Source organism: Eubalaena glacialis, chromosome Y (assembly GCF_028564815.1).
Source record: "Eubalaena glacialis isolate mEubGla1 chromosome Y, mEubGla1.1.hap2.+ XY, whole genome shotgun sequence".
NCBI classification, from domain to species: domain Eukaryota; kingdom Metazoa; phylum Chordata; class Mammalia; order Artiodactyla; family Balaenidae; genus Eubalaena; species Eubalaena glacialis.
Genome location: NC_083737.1, coordinates 3,465,066 through 3,482,936, shown reverse-complemented (window position 1 = coordinate 3,482,936; position 17,871 = coordinate 3,465,066).

Here is a 17,871-nt window from a genome sequence, read left to right as displayed (position 1 = left end):
TATATATGTATAACTGACTCAGTTTGTTGTAGAGCAGAAATTAACACAACCTTGTAAATCTACTATATTTCAATAAAAAATATACATAAAAAAGAATCCCTTTGTGGAATAGTTTCCTGTTTGAAGGTGGATTTGAACCTGCACTGTTTCTCTTTAGGTGAAAGCACATTTTTGCAAGGGCACACATGGGATGAAGACTTGGCAACTGGAGAAGTCCCGAATGGACGGAGTGTGAGGTGTATCTTTACGGAAGTTGAGTGAGAGATGGCAGAAGAGAGCACTAGTACATGAGGGGTAAGCCCGTGTATCCTGTTGGGTTCCCATGGATCCAGTAACCCTTCCAGGAACATGGTTGCATGCCCAGCTGATGCTTCTCTTCTTTTTCTTTGCAACACCTTTATTAACTCTTTGTCCTTGAGATAGGGGGTTGGAGAGCCCTTGTGGAGGGCTTTACAGGGTGGAAAATGACTGCTAATTACTATCTGTTTAGCCCAAGGCTGCAGGAAGACAGTTGATAATCTTAACATTCCATGCATCTTTATGGTTCTATTAAAATTGCAGAAACTTTGTAACATGCAATTCTATCAAGCATCTACTATTCTATAGACTGGCGGGAATTCAGTGGAAACAATGTTGAATTTACATTTGTTTATGTGATATGGCCACAGAGAAGAGAGCCGATGCATTCCATTCTTTAATATCTACAAACAATAACATAGTCTGAATTCTTAGCTATTACTGAAGCAAGTCTTGATTGATTGTGGGAGCAGGGCTCTTTGAAAGTGTATGTAACTATTGACGCTGTATTATCGTTTCTTGTAGTGACTATTCTTTTTTAAAAAACTTACTCTGTTGAAGTATAGTTGATTTACAATGTTGTGTTATTTCTGCTGTACATCAAAGTGATTCACATATATGTGTGTGTGTGTGTGTGTGTGTGTATATATATATATATATATATATATATATATATATGTATATACACATTCTTTTTCATATTCTTTTCCATGACGGTTTATCAAAGGATGTTGAATATAGTTCTCTGTGCTCTACAGTAGGACCTTGTTGTTTATCCAACCTATATATAATAGTTTGCATCTGCTAACCCCAAACTCCCAGTGGATCCCTCCCTCACCTCCCCTTCCCCTTGGCTATCACAAGTCTGTTCTATATGTCTGTGGTGACTATTTTTTTAGAAAATAACATCTCTACGTCTCCTTTCCACATGGATTAAAGTAGTTTTATGTTCGGGAAGACTGACAAAGACTTGAGATAATAATCACAGACATGCAATTTTAATTTATGCCATTGCCTGAAATATTCAATTCACTTCGTGGTCAAGTTTCTTTCCCTGCCTTTGCCCCCGACTCCATATCATTTGGTTTGTCTTATTTTAGAAAGGTAAGCATTTAAATTTAGTCCAAGAAACATGATTTGAATGTGTACTCTGTGTCTTCATTCATAGCCACAAAATGCAATGAAATATCTACATCTGTTTAGAGCATAAATTAATAACAATCATACCACTTCAAGTGACTTAGATATTTAACCTGATTTTTGTTCTACAAATCTGAGAGTCAATATTTATACCATTATTTGAACACATCCTGTCCAGCTTTACTCTACAAGAAAAATGAAGAGAAAGGGATTCAATGCATCTTACCAAAGCATACATTTTGATAGGTTAGAGTTTTAGTGTTTTATGTGTATAAAAATTAAGCAGCATATTAGTGTTTTTGGTATCTGCCAATTATACGCACTCTTTACTGATGGTGTGTTATGTTTCCCAAGCATCCAGACACATACCAGAATATGTTAAAGTTCAGGTAACCAAAAATCTTATTAATTCAAAATAAATGAAATGTACTTTGTTATAATTTCCTTACTTCTCAGATTTGCAAACTTTACCAAAGTGATATTTTTACATAGGAAGTACAGTACAGTTTTGGAAAGGGCTTGGTAGAGCCATTACATTATAACATTATATTAGCTGGTAGATGAGGTTGTCCTATAGGTGGTTATGCAGAGATCAACCCTTTACAGCAAAATAAAATTAAACTAGGCTTTCTCTTTCCATAAATGAATTCAGAATGCTTCTGTAACTATTTCCCATGAATTCAGTACACCAAAGTTAAATGGATTAAAAAATCAAGTTAAACAGCTATGATTTGTATGGTTTAGAAGAGGATGTTAGTGATATTCTTTAAATACTAGACAAAAAAAATAATGCACATGAAATCAAATGAAGAACTCTGGGCTCCTACAGCTCACTTTGCAAGATCTTTAGTTTCCCATGACACACGACAGCAGGATAGCACTGTGAAGGTATGTTAATTTCAAATAAACACAAAAACTACACTCTCCAGCCCATTGAGCACAACACCATTCAAGAATGAATGCTTTGTATTCTTTTAGCAATTTAGAAAGGTTCTTTTCTTCTTTTTAGAACTCTCCTGAAAATGCTCTTGCAATATGCTTTGCTTCTTTTCAGCCACCCTGAACAAAACCTGAAAAGCTAGCATTTTTTTGCTAATTTTATGAACTTGATTTTAAATCTGGAATGTAAGGCATCTCCCCCACTCCACTGCCATCCTTAACCAAACAGCATAACCTCTCACCACTTTTTCTCAGCCCAAGAATATACCTAAGCATTAAGAAATGACCATTGATTAAAAAATAAAAATTATCAGCCCATCAACAGCTGTTTCAGTAAGCATACATAAACTGTTCACCAGCTGAAAACAAGTCCCCTTAAAATCAAGTTCCACTGCTGAGTTTGTGATTAACCTCTCTATGCAAAATTTTATTCTCTCTCTTATCCCTCCCCACTCTGGATTGAGGAATATCAAAGAAAAGGGGGTACTGAAACTGAGCAGGGTCAGTAGCAAGCAGGTACAGAGACCCTGCAGGGTCTTCCCTTGTACAGAAGACCCTCTGTGTCCCGTTTCTTGTTTGTAGAAAAAGGCTTTAGTCCCTTAGGCCTCCCCTGAGTTCCAAAGAGACTCAGTCAGTTACTAAAGTGAGGGAATGCAGAAAGAAAGGAAAAGCAGTTAAACACAATAGCTTGAACAACAGTTAATCAGTAAGACAGAGTCCTAGCTCCTCCTTGAGGGATCTACAAAACAATCAGACACATATCTTTTTTTTTTAATTATCTGAATCCTTATTTATTTATGTTTTGCAGGCTTGAGAGAATTGTGTGAACATTCTCCATCATGGTAGAATATTTGTTTATTTCACTTTGTAGTCCTGCCATTTATTTTTTAAAAAATGAGCTTGTGCTACTAGGTACGTACATTCTCTGGCATTCTGTAAAATATTTTTCAACTGTATTATATAGTGGTATATACACACAATGGAATATTATTCGGCCTTAAAAAAGAAGGAAATTCTGCTATATGCTACAACACGGCTCAATGTGGAGAGCATTATACTAACTGAAATAAGTCAGTCACTGAAGGACAACCACTGCATGATTCCAATTTGAGTTGTTAGTCTGAAACTAAGACACCACCATCACCTCCCCCCACAAACCCAAGTGGAGGATGGTGACCACATGCTGACCACAAGCACAAAGAACCCAGACTGGTTGAAAACAGAAGGTTGATGATTAAGGTTCCTGAAACATCACCCTGTGACCTCACCACCCACCAGTCAGAAGAAAGTCATGCTCCCTGAACTCCTCACCCCAAATTTGCCTTCTAAAACCCTTCCCTGAAAGCCTTTGAGGAGTCTGGGTCTTCTGAGCATGAGCTGCCCATTCTCCTTGCTTGGCCCCATGTTGGGAGCCTTGCAAATAAATGCTGGACTTTCCTTCACTACAAGCCTGAGTCAGTACATGGCTTTGCTGCACGTGGGTGAGTGGACCCAAGTTCGGTTCCGTAACACAACCCATCATATTGTGGATGTCAAAAGATAAAGCCTTTGGGAAATCTTATACTTCATTACAATAGAGCAGCAGGAAGTACATATGGCTGTGAAACAGGAGGGAAGGGGGCAGGGCACAACCTTTAAAAAATGACACAGCCCGAGGACACGATGTGAATGGTTTGAACCAAATAGGTCCAAGATGGCGGACAAGTCAACTTCCACTAGACCTTGAGCCTCAGTATACCCTCACTGTAACACATCAGCATGCTAAACGACACGCCCACAGGTGCCATGACAGTTCCAAGGCTGACCATAAAATGTCAACAAGTGGGCGGTGGCCCAATTCCTGGATATCCCCACCCTTGCTCCAAAGTAGCTAGAATACTCTTCCCACTCATTAGCCTATGAAATTACCCACTCCTATACAAACTGACAACCCCCATACCCTGGTGCCGCTCTCACCTTCTGAGATGGCCCACACTTTTTTCTGTGGAGTGTGTTTCTCTCTAAATAAATCCACTTCTTACCTATCACTTTTTCTCTCACAGAATTCTTTCTGTGATGAGATGTCAAGAACCTGAGCTTCATTAAGTTCTGAGACCAGCTGTGTGATCTCAGTTAAAAGACCATAGCTTCAAGTCTCAATCTGGGTTTTGGCCAAGTTCAAGTCCTGGCCCGCGGGTCCAAGTCCCAATCTGAGTTGCACGGTTTCAGTTGTGTTACAAAGTCAGTACAGGAATAAAGGATTTTGTACAAGATGGAGACTTGAAAGAAGGAAACGGTAGAAAAAGGTTACATGGATAAGCGAGCAGTCTCAGCTGGGTTTTGGAAGATCATGACCGTTTCAGCTGGAAGAGTGGAGGTGAAGTGAATCTAGGTGAGGCAACCCTATGGAGCTGACTTGATCATTTTTGCAGAACATGAATGATGAGAGTCTATAATATGGGATTATGAGTGGAATGGAAGGCTTTGTTCCTTGGGAGCCATGAAAATTTTAATGAATCCACATATAAGAGAAAGGACATTTAGAGTATCTCAGACAATTATAATAAAATGAATTAGGTTTTATAGTCAAAATACCTAAAAAGTATTAAATTCTAATGGGTGTTTCCTGAAATCCTGATATGTTTTATGTGTATCAACTCAGTAGGATTTCATTTAAAAACAAAACTCTTTGCATTAGGAAATATTGAAACCAAGCAGGACCCTGTGGGGCTCCTGGGCCCAAAAACCTTTACGTGTCCCCAGTTTCTTATTTTCAGGATAAAGGCTTCAGCCTCCTAGACCTTCCCTGAGTTCCAAAGGGCAGATTCAAACAGTTGCTAATCAGGGAAGAGAGGGGATGCAGAGACAAGGGAGGAGCAGCCAAGACACAATAGTGCAGGCTTGGGGCAGGGTCCTGGTTCTGCCACAAGGGATATAAATAATGATATCTCTGAGTTCTTCTGCTGGAACCATGGCCCCCACCCGGGAGGGTGGAGGGGAGGATGGTAACTTCAGGATGAGCTCAAGATTCCTGGAGAACCACCCTCACCACCAACCAATCAGAAGAAGGTCACACACCCTGCAGCCCTCACCCCAAATTTTGCCTTTAAAAACTCCTCCCTGAAAAACATCAGAGAGTTCAGGGTTTTTGAGCGCAAGCTGCCCATTCTCCTTGCTTGGACCTGCTCCAAAGTCTGCCATTCCAGTATTGTTTGGCCTCACTCTGCGTAGGGCACACAAACTTCTATTCAGTAACAGTATTATTATGCCTATTTACCCAAGATTTTTAGTTCAGTAGCACAAGGGATGTTGTTCAACTGGATTTCAAAGTCCATTTCTGTTCATGTAGGAGCTGGAACACTTTACCACTGTCCTATATTTTCATCTGTCCAGCAAAACTTTGGCTTTGAAGATTCTCTGATCAGAGGGAAAATGGATTCATCCCTAACAGAGGGTCTTGTGATAATCCACAAGATAAATAGGAAAAGGAGATAGCAGCGGTATTGGACTAGAAAAAGTGGATATTAACCTTTCCAATGGGGGAAGACGAATTGGCCACTGACTAGATGCAGCTATAAAAATCTCTCAGAGATAACTGAGTATTTCCTCCCACTTGTATTCCCATCTCATATAAATAGAAATCATATTCAACATTTGAATGTCACAGGATTACCCTTAAATCAAGATTAAGTGTGAAAATAAAATCAATAGTAAAGAGACAGCTGTAAATTTTCTTCCAACGTGTCAGTGGTAGAAAGCTGATGAACACTGATAATTGAAAACATTTATATTTCATGAAGTAGTGAAGAGGAAATGACATTCTTTTGAGCTCTGACTTTTATTTTTATGTGTTTTATGTCTTGGTCTCTCTGGCTGCTCTCTTGGGAAACACCACAAAATGAACATTAAACATAGCGCATGGAATTTACACGTGAGAAGCGTATAAATGTGTGCTGTTGTGTCTAGAGAAGAAGGGATTTTTCTCAGGATGGTTCAGTGACTTGTGAAAGAAGAAAAATGAGAATTGTACATTTCTAAAGACTACCACATCAGTCCTATGAAGATAATTATTCTGTGAGTTAAATCTCAACCTAGTAATCCTACTTCTTAGAGGTCAATGAATAAAAAGAAAGGAAATCAATGTATGAATTGTTTGCCATGTGTCAGAAAATTATTATTACTACTAATTCTACTTCTGTAGAATAAAGCTAAGCATTTTGTTTTCACACTAGAAGTCTAAAAGTCAACCAGGAGGCTGGAAGTTCAAGGACAAGGTATGGTCAGAGCTGGTTCCTCCTGAGACCTCTTTACTGCCTATGTCAGTGGCTGTCTTCTCCCTTTGTCCTCACGTGGTCATCCCTCTGTGTGTCTGTGTCATAATCTCCTCTTCTTATAAGGACATTAGTCCTATTGAGTTAGGACCCCCCCCACACATCATCTCATTTTATCCCAATTACCTCTTTAAAAACCCCATCTCCAAATACAGTCAGATTCTGAGGTCCTGGGGGTTAGGACTTCAACACAGAAATTCTTGGGGGGGGGGCCGATAATTCAGCCCATAACAGATACCTTGCTCTATTTTGCAAATCAGAAATGAATTTAGAAAACCTAAATGGCTTTTCCAGAATTGCACAAGAGGAAAATTAACATAGGATTATTCACTGCAGATCTGTCTATAACCCAAAGTCCCTGTTATTTCAATTTTCTATGCTTAGTCATTTAGACAGTTTATAAATGTCACAAGGCTGTGTAACACCATAATATAATCAATGGTTTGACGGCAAAACAAAGACTGATGCATTTAAACTAAATTAGGAGGAAATATCACTAAAGACTTATTTTTTACCAAAAAGCACAGTTTTAAAGCTGTCTAAATATGGATGATATTCATCAAGGGTCTTCAAAAAATAATCTCTTGATACATGCTGATGCTTTAAAATTGAGCATGTAATTTTGCACACATGAACATACATTTTCTCTTGTGAATTATTCTATTGATGTACATAATAGAAGTGGAGAATTATCTTTGTAGATAATACTTTCAGAGAAACTGGGCAGTTTGTAGATATGTACAAGTTACATAGAAACAGATACAAACACACCAGATAGAATTGGGCCCCTTATTCAGAATAATAACAAGATAAATAGAACAGTGCCTTCATATAAGCCATTCAAAAACATTGGTTAATAATAGTGAACGTTGATTAATAATTTTAAAATATGAAAATATAGCACTTTTTGAAATATAGGTCTTTTTTCCCCACTTTACATGAATGGAAGCTAATTATACATATTGTTTGACACCCTATTTGGGTAGGAAAAGACGTTCCATGTCAACTGATACAAATCTATCCCATTGTTTTGCCTGTCAAGTATCTCACTTCCTGATACACCTTTATTTAATTAAGCAAGCTTACACTGATGGATAATTAAGTGGTTTCCAGTTTAGTGCAAATATTTATTTTTTTATTTGAAAAAATATTATAATATCATTGTACATACACATTTATGCCCATGTAACCATCTATATACACAACCTTGGCATTATAACTGCTGATTTGAGGTTATATAAAACCAAAAAAATTTAGTTTATTTTAGAATTTTCTAAATTTCTTTCAAAAATTTTTATGAGCTAAGGTTCTTTCCAAGTCTATATGTGAATCCCTGATTTCCAGTCTCCTCCAAACTCGTGTTGAGTTTGTATTATCATCAGGCTTATAAAATTGACCAAAATAAAAGAAGAAAATTTGTATTTGTTTTAATTTTTGTTTAATTAAGAGAAAGGCTAATCAGTCTTGTATATGTAACTAAACCCAAGTGTAACTGGGTTTTGTTTGAAAGTCTTCTCAGCTAAATATATAAATATGTATAGAAATATACAAGTTACATAATTTCTTTATACAGATGGAGATCAAGATTATTTATATATTATCAGCATACATTAAATATGCTTGGACGTTTTAGGGTTAAAATAGGACTAAGATTCAGCTAGGAAAATAATGTGATCAACAAAAGTCAGATGGTGACATCTGTGAAAAGGCAAAGGATGTGGAATTTCCTTAATCTCATCCTTCTTCAGAGCAGCAATTCCACAGAGTACTCAAAGTACAGGGTTCTGTGAAATATAACTATCTACTTACACAAGTTAGGACAATAGAATCCTTCAAGGCAGAATATATTCATCTTACCAACAAATGTAAGACATCTAATCTTATCTATTGACACACACACACAAAATGTTATCCAAAGGAAAAAGCAAAATCCAAAGGGACTCAAATGACGGAGACAAAAGAATGGGCAAAATCCAATAACAATGGCAAAAACAAAAGAAAAGAAAAAAACCCAACCAAAACCCACTTCTGTTGTCAATCTAGAGAGAAGGTTAATTTAGTGAAAAAATAAAACAAAACACTATCAAAAGAGAAAAGAATGGGGGCTTCCTTGGTGGCGCAGTGGTTAAGAATCCGCCTGCCAATGCAGGGGACACGGGTTCGAGCCCTGGTCCGTGAAGATCCCACATGCCGCGGAGCAACTAAGCCCGTGCACCACAACTACTGAGCCTGTGCTCTAGAGCCCACGAGTCCCAACTACTGAGCCCGCGTGCCACAACTACTGAAGCCCCTAGAGCCTGTGCTCCGCAACAAGAGAAGCCACCGCAATGAGAAGCCGTGCACCGCAACAAGGAGTAGCCTCCACTCGCCGCAACTAGAGAAAGCCCGTGCACAGCAACGAAGACCTAATGCAGTCAATAATAAATTTTTAAAAAATTTAAAAAGAGAGAAAAGAATGACACTGCTGATTACCAAGAATACAGTCCACCATGAAGCTTTCATTGTGCATATTTTGGCACACAAATACCATAGCATTAGCTTCTATAAAACAAACACTACAGAAGATAAAAGAAAGTGGGAAATACTCTGTGATAATTGATCTCTGTCATCAACTGATATCACAGGTCTCTGGGATAACTGAGCATCCCTTGAAATACGATACAAATCATCAGCATAGGGATTCAAGCTTCTCTTTGTTCCCTGAAGTGTTTTAAAAAATTATGTATGAATAAAATGTGTTCTACTCAATCTATGATATATAAAGTCATCCAAATTACAAAAGAAATAAAGATAATGGTTTATAAAATCTAAAAGGACCATATCTCTGCAATAACTGAATATCCCTTGAAATATGGTACAAATCATCTGCATAGAGATCCACGTTTCTCTTTGTTCCATGAAAAGTTTAAAAAAAATTATATATGAATAAAATGCGCTCCTTTTTTGTGTTCTACTCAGTCTATAACATATAAGTAGACTAAATTTTAAAAAATTTAAAGACAATGATTTATAAAACCTAAAAGGACCATATTCTATAATAACTGAATAGCCCTTGAAATACCATACAAATCATCAGTATAGAGATCCCAGTTTCTCTTTGCTCCATGAAAAGTTTTTAAAATTATATATGAATAAAATGTGACTTTCTAAATATTTTAACTTTATACAAATTTGCTTTTGCTATGTTTACCAAAATGACTCTTTCATATTTTTGTGTTTTCCAAACTGTCTTTTCTACAGTGGGATGTTTCTTATGCCTTTAGTATATTTACCTGTTTTAAGTATCTTTCCAGGAAGCTCACTTTTTAATTCATGTATTGTCTTTTCATTCCTGTTGCTCCAAGGATCACGTTATACTTATTTTGATACCGTGTTAGTTTTAAGTGTGGTGTTTCTTCCTATAATATTTTTTTCCTAGGGTGTTTTCTTCATCTGATTTTTAGCTTTTCTATATTTCTCTTCTCTTTTGGGATAGGAATTGACTGGATTTCTGACACCAGACATTGTTAATCCTAGTCAGAAAACACTATGTAGACATGAGGGCTACATATTTCTACTTTTGAAGAATTTCACATTCTACTCAGGAGATGTCAAAATTGTGTCTCCTGGTTATTTTGTATCTGGGTTACTCTCCAAAAGCTCTAGTTTGCTGTTATGGCTGCATCCTACAATCTTCTCATTATTTCCTGTGTTCGGTTGTATTCATTGCTTTTCACGTTACTGCTTTCAGAGATAGTAATTATATATTAAATCCCACTGTTCCATTATAAAAGGTTCAGTTTCACTGCTGAAAGTGTCCTATCCAACTACTCCTGAGTAGAAGCTGCAAGGCTTTATCTATTTTTTTCCCCTCTAGTATTTCCACTGTTTATACCATCGTCTCTTTAGTTAAGTAGTGATCTTGCATGGATTGTAATTATAGTCTATCTCTTGCCATATTATAGGTTCTCTGGAGCTCTCCTGTCAGCTGATAAAAGTTCTGGCTGCCAAATCATCTGCTATCACTATGGAATGGCCTTACTTTCATATTTCAGAGCAGGTGCTGATAATCATCTCAGTAAAGCATGGTAGGCTATTGATAGGCATTCCATTATCTGTATGTTTATACTAAAGCTCCTGAAAAAAATAGGGACATTTTTCTTTCCCTAAAAATACATTGACAGGGCTTCCCTGGTGGCGCAGTGGTTAAGAATCCGCCTGCCAATGCAGGGGACACGGGTTCGAGCCCTGGTCTGGGAAGATCCCACATGCCACGGAGTAACTAAGCCCGTGCGCCACAACTACTGAGCCTGAGCTCGAGAGCCCACGAGCCACAACTACTGAGTCCGTGTGCCACAACTACTGAAGCCCACGCGCCTAGAGCCCATGCTCCGCGTCAAGAGAATCCACCGCAATGAGAAGCCCGCGCACAGCAACGAAGAGTAGCCCCCGCTCGCCGCAACTAGAGAAAGCCCACGCGCAGCAACGAAGACCCAACGCAGCCATAAGTAAATAAATAAATAAATTTATTAAAAAATAATACAATAAAATTTTAAATTCCTGAAATTTTTATAAATGACTATATTCCTTGTTTTTATTCATTTCCCCATGCACAGAGAAAGTTATATTAGAGAACAAGATGATTAGTTATCTTCATCGACTTTCATCATTGATTTGGGTTGGAATTTTGGAGGAGTAAGGTTTCTGACTCTTTTCGTCTTTCGTATTCCAAATTTTCTAAAATGAAAGTACATTTCCTTCCAAAGGAAAAAGGGAGAGATTTATCAAGCAGAATTTTAGCAAACATTTCAACATTATTTTCTATTTCCAATCTTGCTTTATTCTTGCTATCTTTTGTAATATGTAAATAGTTGGGGTGTTTTTGTTTTTGTTTTTTTTCTAATTCAAACATTGTCATTCATTCATTAAAGCTAAGGAATAGAGAAAAAAAGTGTTTTTGAGTTTAATCTCTATTTCTTTAAGGCTATCACAAGAGCTTTCCTATTTAATTAGTGTGATGATTTTGAAAATTTGATAGTATCTTCTTTTTATAGATGTGGACACAGGCTGCAAGATATTAATCGGGGTGCCCTACTGTATAGTGTTGGAGCTTGTATATATATTCATACCTGTCCAGGTACCAAGCTTGTATTATTTGATACATCCACATTTGACAAAATTTATTTGACTTCCTCTTGTCCTGAAAACGGTAGAAATATTCCCAAATAGTCTCAAAATACTTCCAAATAACTTGAGGGAAAATTGCCATCAGAACAAAGTGTTCTAAGTATTTCTATAGGCTATAAAACACACAGCCTACATATATATCCCAAGAACTAGCTATGGAAATGTGGAAAGCTTGAAAGAATTTTTTTAAAATTTAAGTGTAGTTCATGTACAATATTATATAAATTAGAGGTGTGCAATATAGCAATTTGCAATTTTTAAACAGTATACTCCATTTACAGTTATTATAAAATATTGGTTTTATTCCCTGTGTTGTACAGTATATTTTTGTAGCTTATTTTATATCTAATAGTTTGTTGAAACAATTCTTAATATTTTAGGCAAAGGATATTTTTGTCCTACTTCTTCCTTCCCTGTTTCATTGACGAAGGTACTGTTGTAGGTTTGAAGAGCTTACCTTTAGAGGTCTGGACTGATAAGCTACAGTCTGGTGTGTGAGTGGAGATAACTTGAAAGATATATAGCAACACCAATCTGCAAAATCTAATAGTAACTTTGTTTTGACACAAAGTGGTTCATGGAAATTAGTAAAATTGAAATAAATGTGCTAGCCTACCAAACATAAAAGGATGTATTACAGACCTATATAAGGCATTGAAATCAGTGAAATTTAGTCTTGGAAAGAATGGTGGGAAGCACCATTCCCAGACACTCCCTTATTTTATGAAAGGGAAAAATCACAGTTGGGATTATGACCTCTCTCGAGGTGACTACACAGGTGATTTAAAGAGGTTGAGACACACAGAATGAGTGGTTCGATATATGACATTTTCCCAAAGAGATACAGTAAGTCCCCTACATACGAACGAGTTCCAGGAGCACGTTCGTAAGTCCAATTTGTTTGTAAGTCCAACAAAGTTAGCCTAGGTACCCAACTAACGTAATCTATAGTATTGTACTGTAACAGGTTTATAATACTTTTCACACGACTAATACATAAAAACAAACACAAAAAAATAAAGAAAACATTTTTAATCTTACAGTACAGTACCTTGAAAAGTACAGTAGTCCAGTACAACAGCTGGCACTTCTTAGCAGTACCAGCTACAGCACCGCTGCTTTTATGCTTGCTTCCGGAAATCCTGGGCTTGAAATAAAGATACTGTACTACTGTACTCTATACAGTACTGTACAGTACACAAAAGCACAACAACTTGTAGAGGATGCACACATGTGACAGTGTATGCCAGACACATGAACTAACTTACATGACTGCACATGCGAATGCACTTTTGCACCTTTGAAAGTTCACAACTTGAAGGTTCACATGTAGGGGACTTACTGTATTTGCAAGGTTTGTTTTTAACCCACACGGGTGATATAAAAATTGAAGCTGTCCCCATCAAGAATCCCTCCTAAATAAATTTTGTGGATTCCCCAGACGACTGGCTAAAAACAAGGCGGGCATCTGTTATTGTGGGACCAACTAGGAAGAAGCAGGGCTCATGGCAGTCACACTTCATGTGGACCCACACGACCAACTCTTGCCCAAGCAGCCCAAGAAGATTACAGAAGCCCAGCCCCCTTCAATAGGCAGTGCTTTCCATGGAGGTGTCCAGATAAACTTCATTTTCTCCAAAGGATTATTTTCTAGCTATGGTTTATCTACCCAGGGAGGCTCAGCCCAACCCTACATGACTCTGGTGACAAATAACCGTGAACTGGTTTTCCATGTACCTACTCTTCCCACGTTACCTAGGATGGTGAGGGCAGTGAATTTGGAGCCAGGTGTAGAGGTGCATGGGAGTGTGTGTTTATGAAAAACACAACAAAAAACAGTAATTCCAATGCTCAGCAATTATAGTACCAGTGTACTCCATTTACTAGTTGGATCTGTTTTTATGTATACCCTCAGGGTTGATGAAGAAACCAGTCCTTGGAAAAATTAAGTGAGCCTTGAAAGAACACACAACCCCTGAAAATTGAGCCTGGGTGAGAAACACCATCTTGCTCCAGTCACCAATCTTCCCCCTGTGACATGGTCCATCCTCCTCAGAAATTCATCTACCTGCAGTCAGAAAATGCAAGCTGAAATCCCATCTTGCCTCTGAAGTTAGCTTTAACGTACTCACCTAATTGCCCATGGACGAACTGAATGATAAATTAGATATACAACTCTTGGGTTCAAGATCAAGGCACATACTGCTAATTTGGCAACCCTTGACATTTTCTTATTTCTTTAAATTACATCATACAAATGTAAAGGTGGGTAGTACTAAGGCTAGAGGAATCTGATAGTTAAAATAATTTAGGTAGATGGGGCTATTAACAGCCATTCATAAAGAAGCAGCCTTTGTGACAAAAGGAACTTTAATAACCCCATGACTATTCAATATTGGGGAATGACTTTTAAAGGAAAATTATATTAAAATTATATTTTGGTATATCTTTATAACTTAATAACCATTCCCTTGAAATATCTCAAAACTCAGAAATACGATACTATACTAGCTCTCTCAACAAGAATTTAAGTACTTAAAACATTTAAAATATCATTGAGGGACTTCCCTGGCAGTCCAGGGGTTAAGACTCCACGCTTCCAATGCACGGGGCGCGGGATCTGGGTTCGATCCCTGGTTGGGGAACTAAGATCCCACGTGCCACACCATGCGGCCAAAAATGAAAAAAATAAGAATAAAATAAAATAAGATAAAATATTATTGATAACATAGAGGGGATGGAAAATTGCTTTTCAATTCTATTTTTTTAGTAATATTTTGCTTTAAAAAAAAATCTCAGAATCTCTTTTAACAGGTTTCACAATGGTCATTAATGAACTTTTTCTTACTAAAACCTCAAGTCCGTCCCTTACTGGCTTGATTCATCTGCAATTATTTACAAAGGTGGTTTCTACCTACTCTTAAATTCTCTCTTCCTGTGACTTCTCTGGTATTTGCCCCCAGTATCTTCCTACCACTGTTTTTAAAGAAATATTTTTATTATTTTCATTTTTGAATAATTTTAGATTTACTAAAAATAGTAAAATAGTACAGATAAGCCCAATCTACCCTATACCCAGCTTCTGTTATTGTTAGTATCTTACATTAATCTGGGACATTTGTTAGAACGAACGAGCCACCTCTTGTGCTTTTTGCCCGTCTAATTCCTGTATTCTGTAAGCCCACCAAGATGCCCTTTCTAAAATCCAACTGTCATTATTGTACTCTGATATAAAAGCCTTCATTGACCAATCTATCACATCTTCTTTTTTTTTTTTAATTGAAGTATTGTTGATTTACAATGTTATGCCTTCTTTTTTTTAACTGAAGTATAGTTGATTTACAATGTTATGCTAGGTTCAGTGTACAGCAAAGTGATTCAGATATACAGTTTTTTTTAAGTTAAATAAGCATCTAAGAGGGATATTGTAATCAATGGAATAACTACCGAAAAAAATAGAAATGTCTAAAAATAATAACAGTTAAAGTACCAACATTATACTAAAACACAGAAGAATGTGGAAAAGAAGTAACAGAGAAAAAAAGAACAGTTGGACCAAACAGAAAATAAATGTCAAGCTGGACCACTGAAATGCAACCACACCAAACATTACATTGTATGAAAATAGACTAAATGCTCCAGTTAAAAGACGGATTGTCAGGCTGATAAAACAGCAAGACCCTGCTATACCATGTTTATTTTTAAATGCATTGAAGTCTAAAGACACAGATTGAAAAGCACTAAGGTGAAAACATGATCATACCAACAGATCTTAAGTGGCTCTTCTAATCTCCTACAAAGTTCATGTAAACACAAGGACTACTGTCAGAGATAAAGATGGTTCTTCTGGGGGGAAAAAAGGTGAGATGGGTGATCAGGGAGGCATTATGATTTTATATGTATATGGACCTATTTACAGAGCTTCAAATTATATGAAGCAAAAAGGATAGAACTGAAGGGAGGGAAAGAAGGAAGGAGAGAGAGAGAGAGATTCACACCCCACTTGGGATTTTAAGACCACACTGTCAGAAATTGATAAAACAAGTCAAATTTCACAGGTGAGTTTATGTTAAATGTTTGTGTGTGTGCTGTGTGTCCAGGTGTTTTTACCATTTACACTCACTCCATAAAATTCCAAGGTTCTCCTTTTCAGGGTTCTAACACTGTCTAAAAAAAAATCACTGGAATAAATATTTTCTTTGAAAGCTTGGTGTACTTTTTCCTGTAAAATCATCTGGATAAGCTACTTCTTTTGAGTTGTTGGAAGTTCTTTTTTGTTTAAAGCCATTTTTTAAACCATTTTTTATATTAGTCCAAGAAAAGCAGTTACAGATTATATGTCATTTTGGATCATTTTAACCAGTTTTCTTATCCCATAATAGGTATTTCTTGTAAATGTGTCGTTTGCTTACTACTGAACATGTTACCAAATTCGTTACATCTCTTGACTGTTTTCCCACTTGTCATTTCTTAATTTTCACTTGTGGCTTTTTCCTTTTTTGTATGTATGTAGTTTAATGAGAACATCTATCTTTTCTCCAAAAATCATGTTTGAGATTTACTAGGTCTACATTATCTTTTCGATACCATTCCCCCCCAACCCCGTTTTTATCTTTATGTTTTCTTCAGGGTTGGTTTGACTGTGATAATTTCATTATCAATTCACTACTTGTTATTCTTTGATTTCAAGTGTTGGAAGTACAGGAGAAAGCACAAGAAGTTTTTTAAAGTCTGGAAATTTCTCTGGTGGGAGAGTAGCAGAGGCAAAGGGCTATGATTTCCACGTAGTGTTTGCTACTTGTTTTCTGGATTGAGGCTGTTCTCTCTGTGTTAGTAGTGTATCACTATGAACAACTGCATAGCTGCTGAATACAGGGAACCCTCTTACACTGTGGGTGGGAATGTAAATTGGTACAGCCACTATGGAAACAGTATGGAGGGTCCTTAAAAAACTAAAAATAGAACTACCATGTGACCCAGCAATCCCACTCTTGGGCATATATCTGGAGGAAACCATAATAAGAAAAGACACACATACCCCAATGTTCACAGCAGCACTATTTATGAGAGCCAGGACATGGAAGCAACCTAAGTGCCCATAGGAAGATGAATGGATAAAGAAGATGTGGTACATATATACAATGGAATATTACTCAGCCATAAAAAAGAATGAAATAATGCCATTGGCAGCAACATGGATAGACTTAGAGATTATCATACTAAGTGAAGTAAGTCAGACAGAGAAAGACAAATATCATATGATATCACTTATATGTGGAACCTATGAAAATGATACAAATGAACTTATTTACAAAACAGAAACAGACTCATGGACATAGAAAACAAACTTGTGGTTACCAAAGGGGAAAGAGTGAGGGGGGGATAAATTAGAAGTTTGGGATTAACAGATACACACTACTATATATAAAATAGATAACCAACAAGGACCTACTGCATAGCACAGGGAACTATATTCAGTACCTTGTAATAACCTATAAGAGAAAATAATCTGAAAAAAATATATATGTGTAAAACTGAATCACTTCACTGTACACCTGAAACACAACGTTGTTAATCAACTATACTTCAATAAAACAAAGCAAACAAACAAAACTAAAACTCAAGGTTCCTGCAATTGGTGCAGGAACTTTCAGCTCTGGAAGGATGTCCTATATTGGCATGGAAAAGTAGAAGTGACTCCAAGCCAATTCAGTGTTCTAGGATACAGTGGTCCAGAACATACATCTCCTGACACAGAAAGAGGAAAATTATTATTCCCCCAAATAATACCACAAATGCAATCTAAGGGCTCCGAGTTCCCCATCCATGTTGGCTGTGAGGTCAGACGCGCTGATAGCAAGTCGCCATCTCATGGGGTTCATGTCCTCCTAAATGTCACATGACCAAACTGCCCATCTGGCGGAGACAATGGCTGGACCACTAGCATGGACCCCTAACCAGTCTGCAAGGTAAGCCAGGTCCACCAGCCACCTAGAAAGATCTCTGCTCCATCACAACA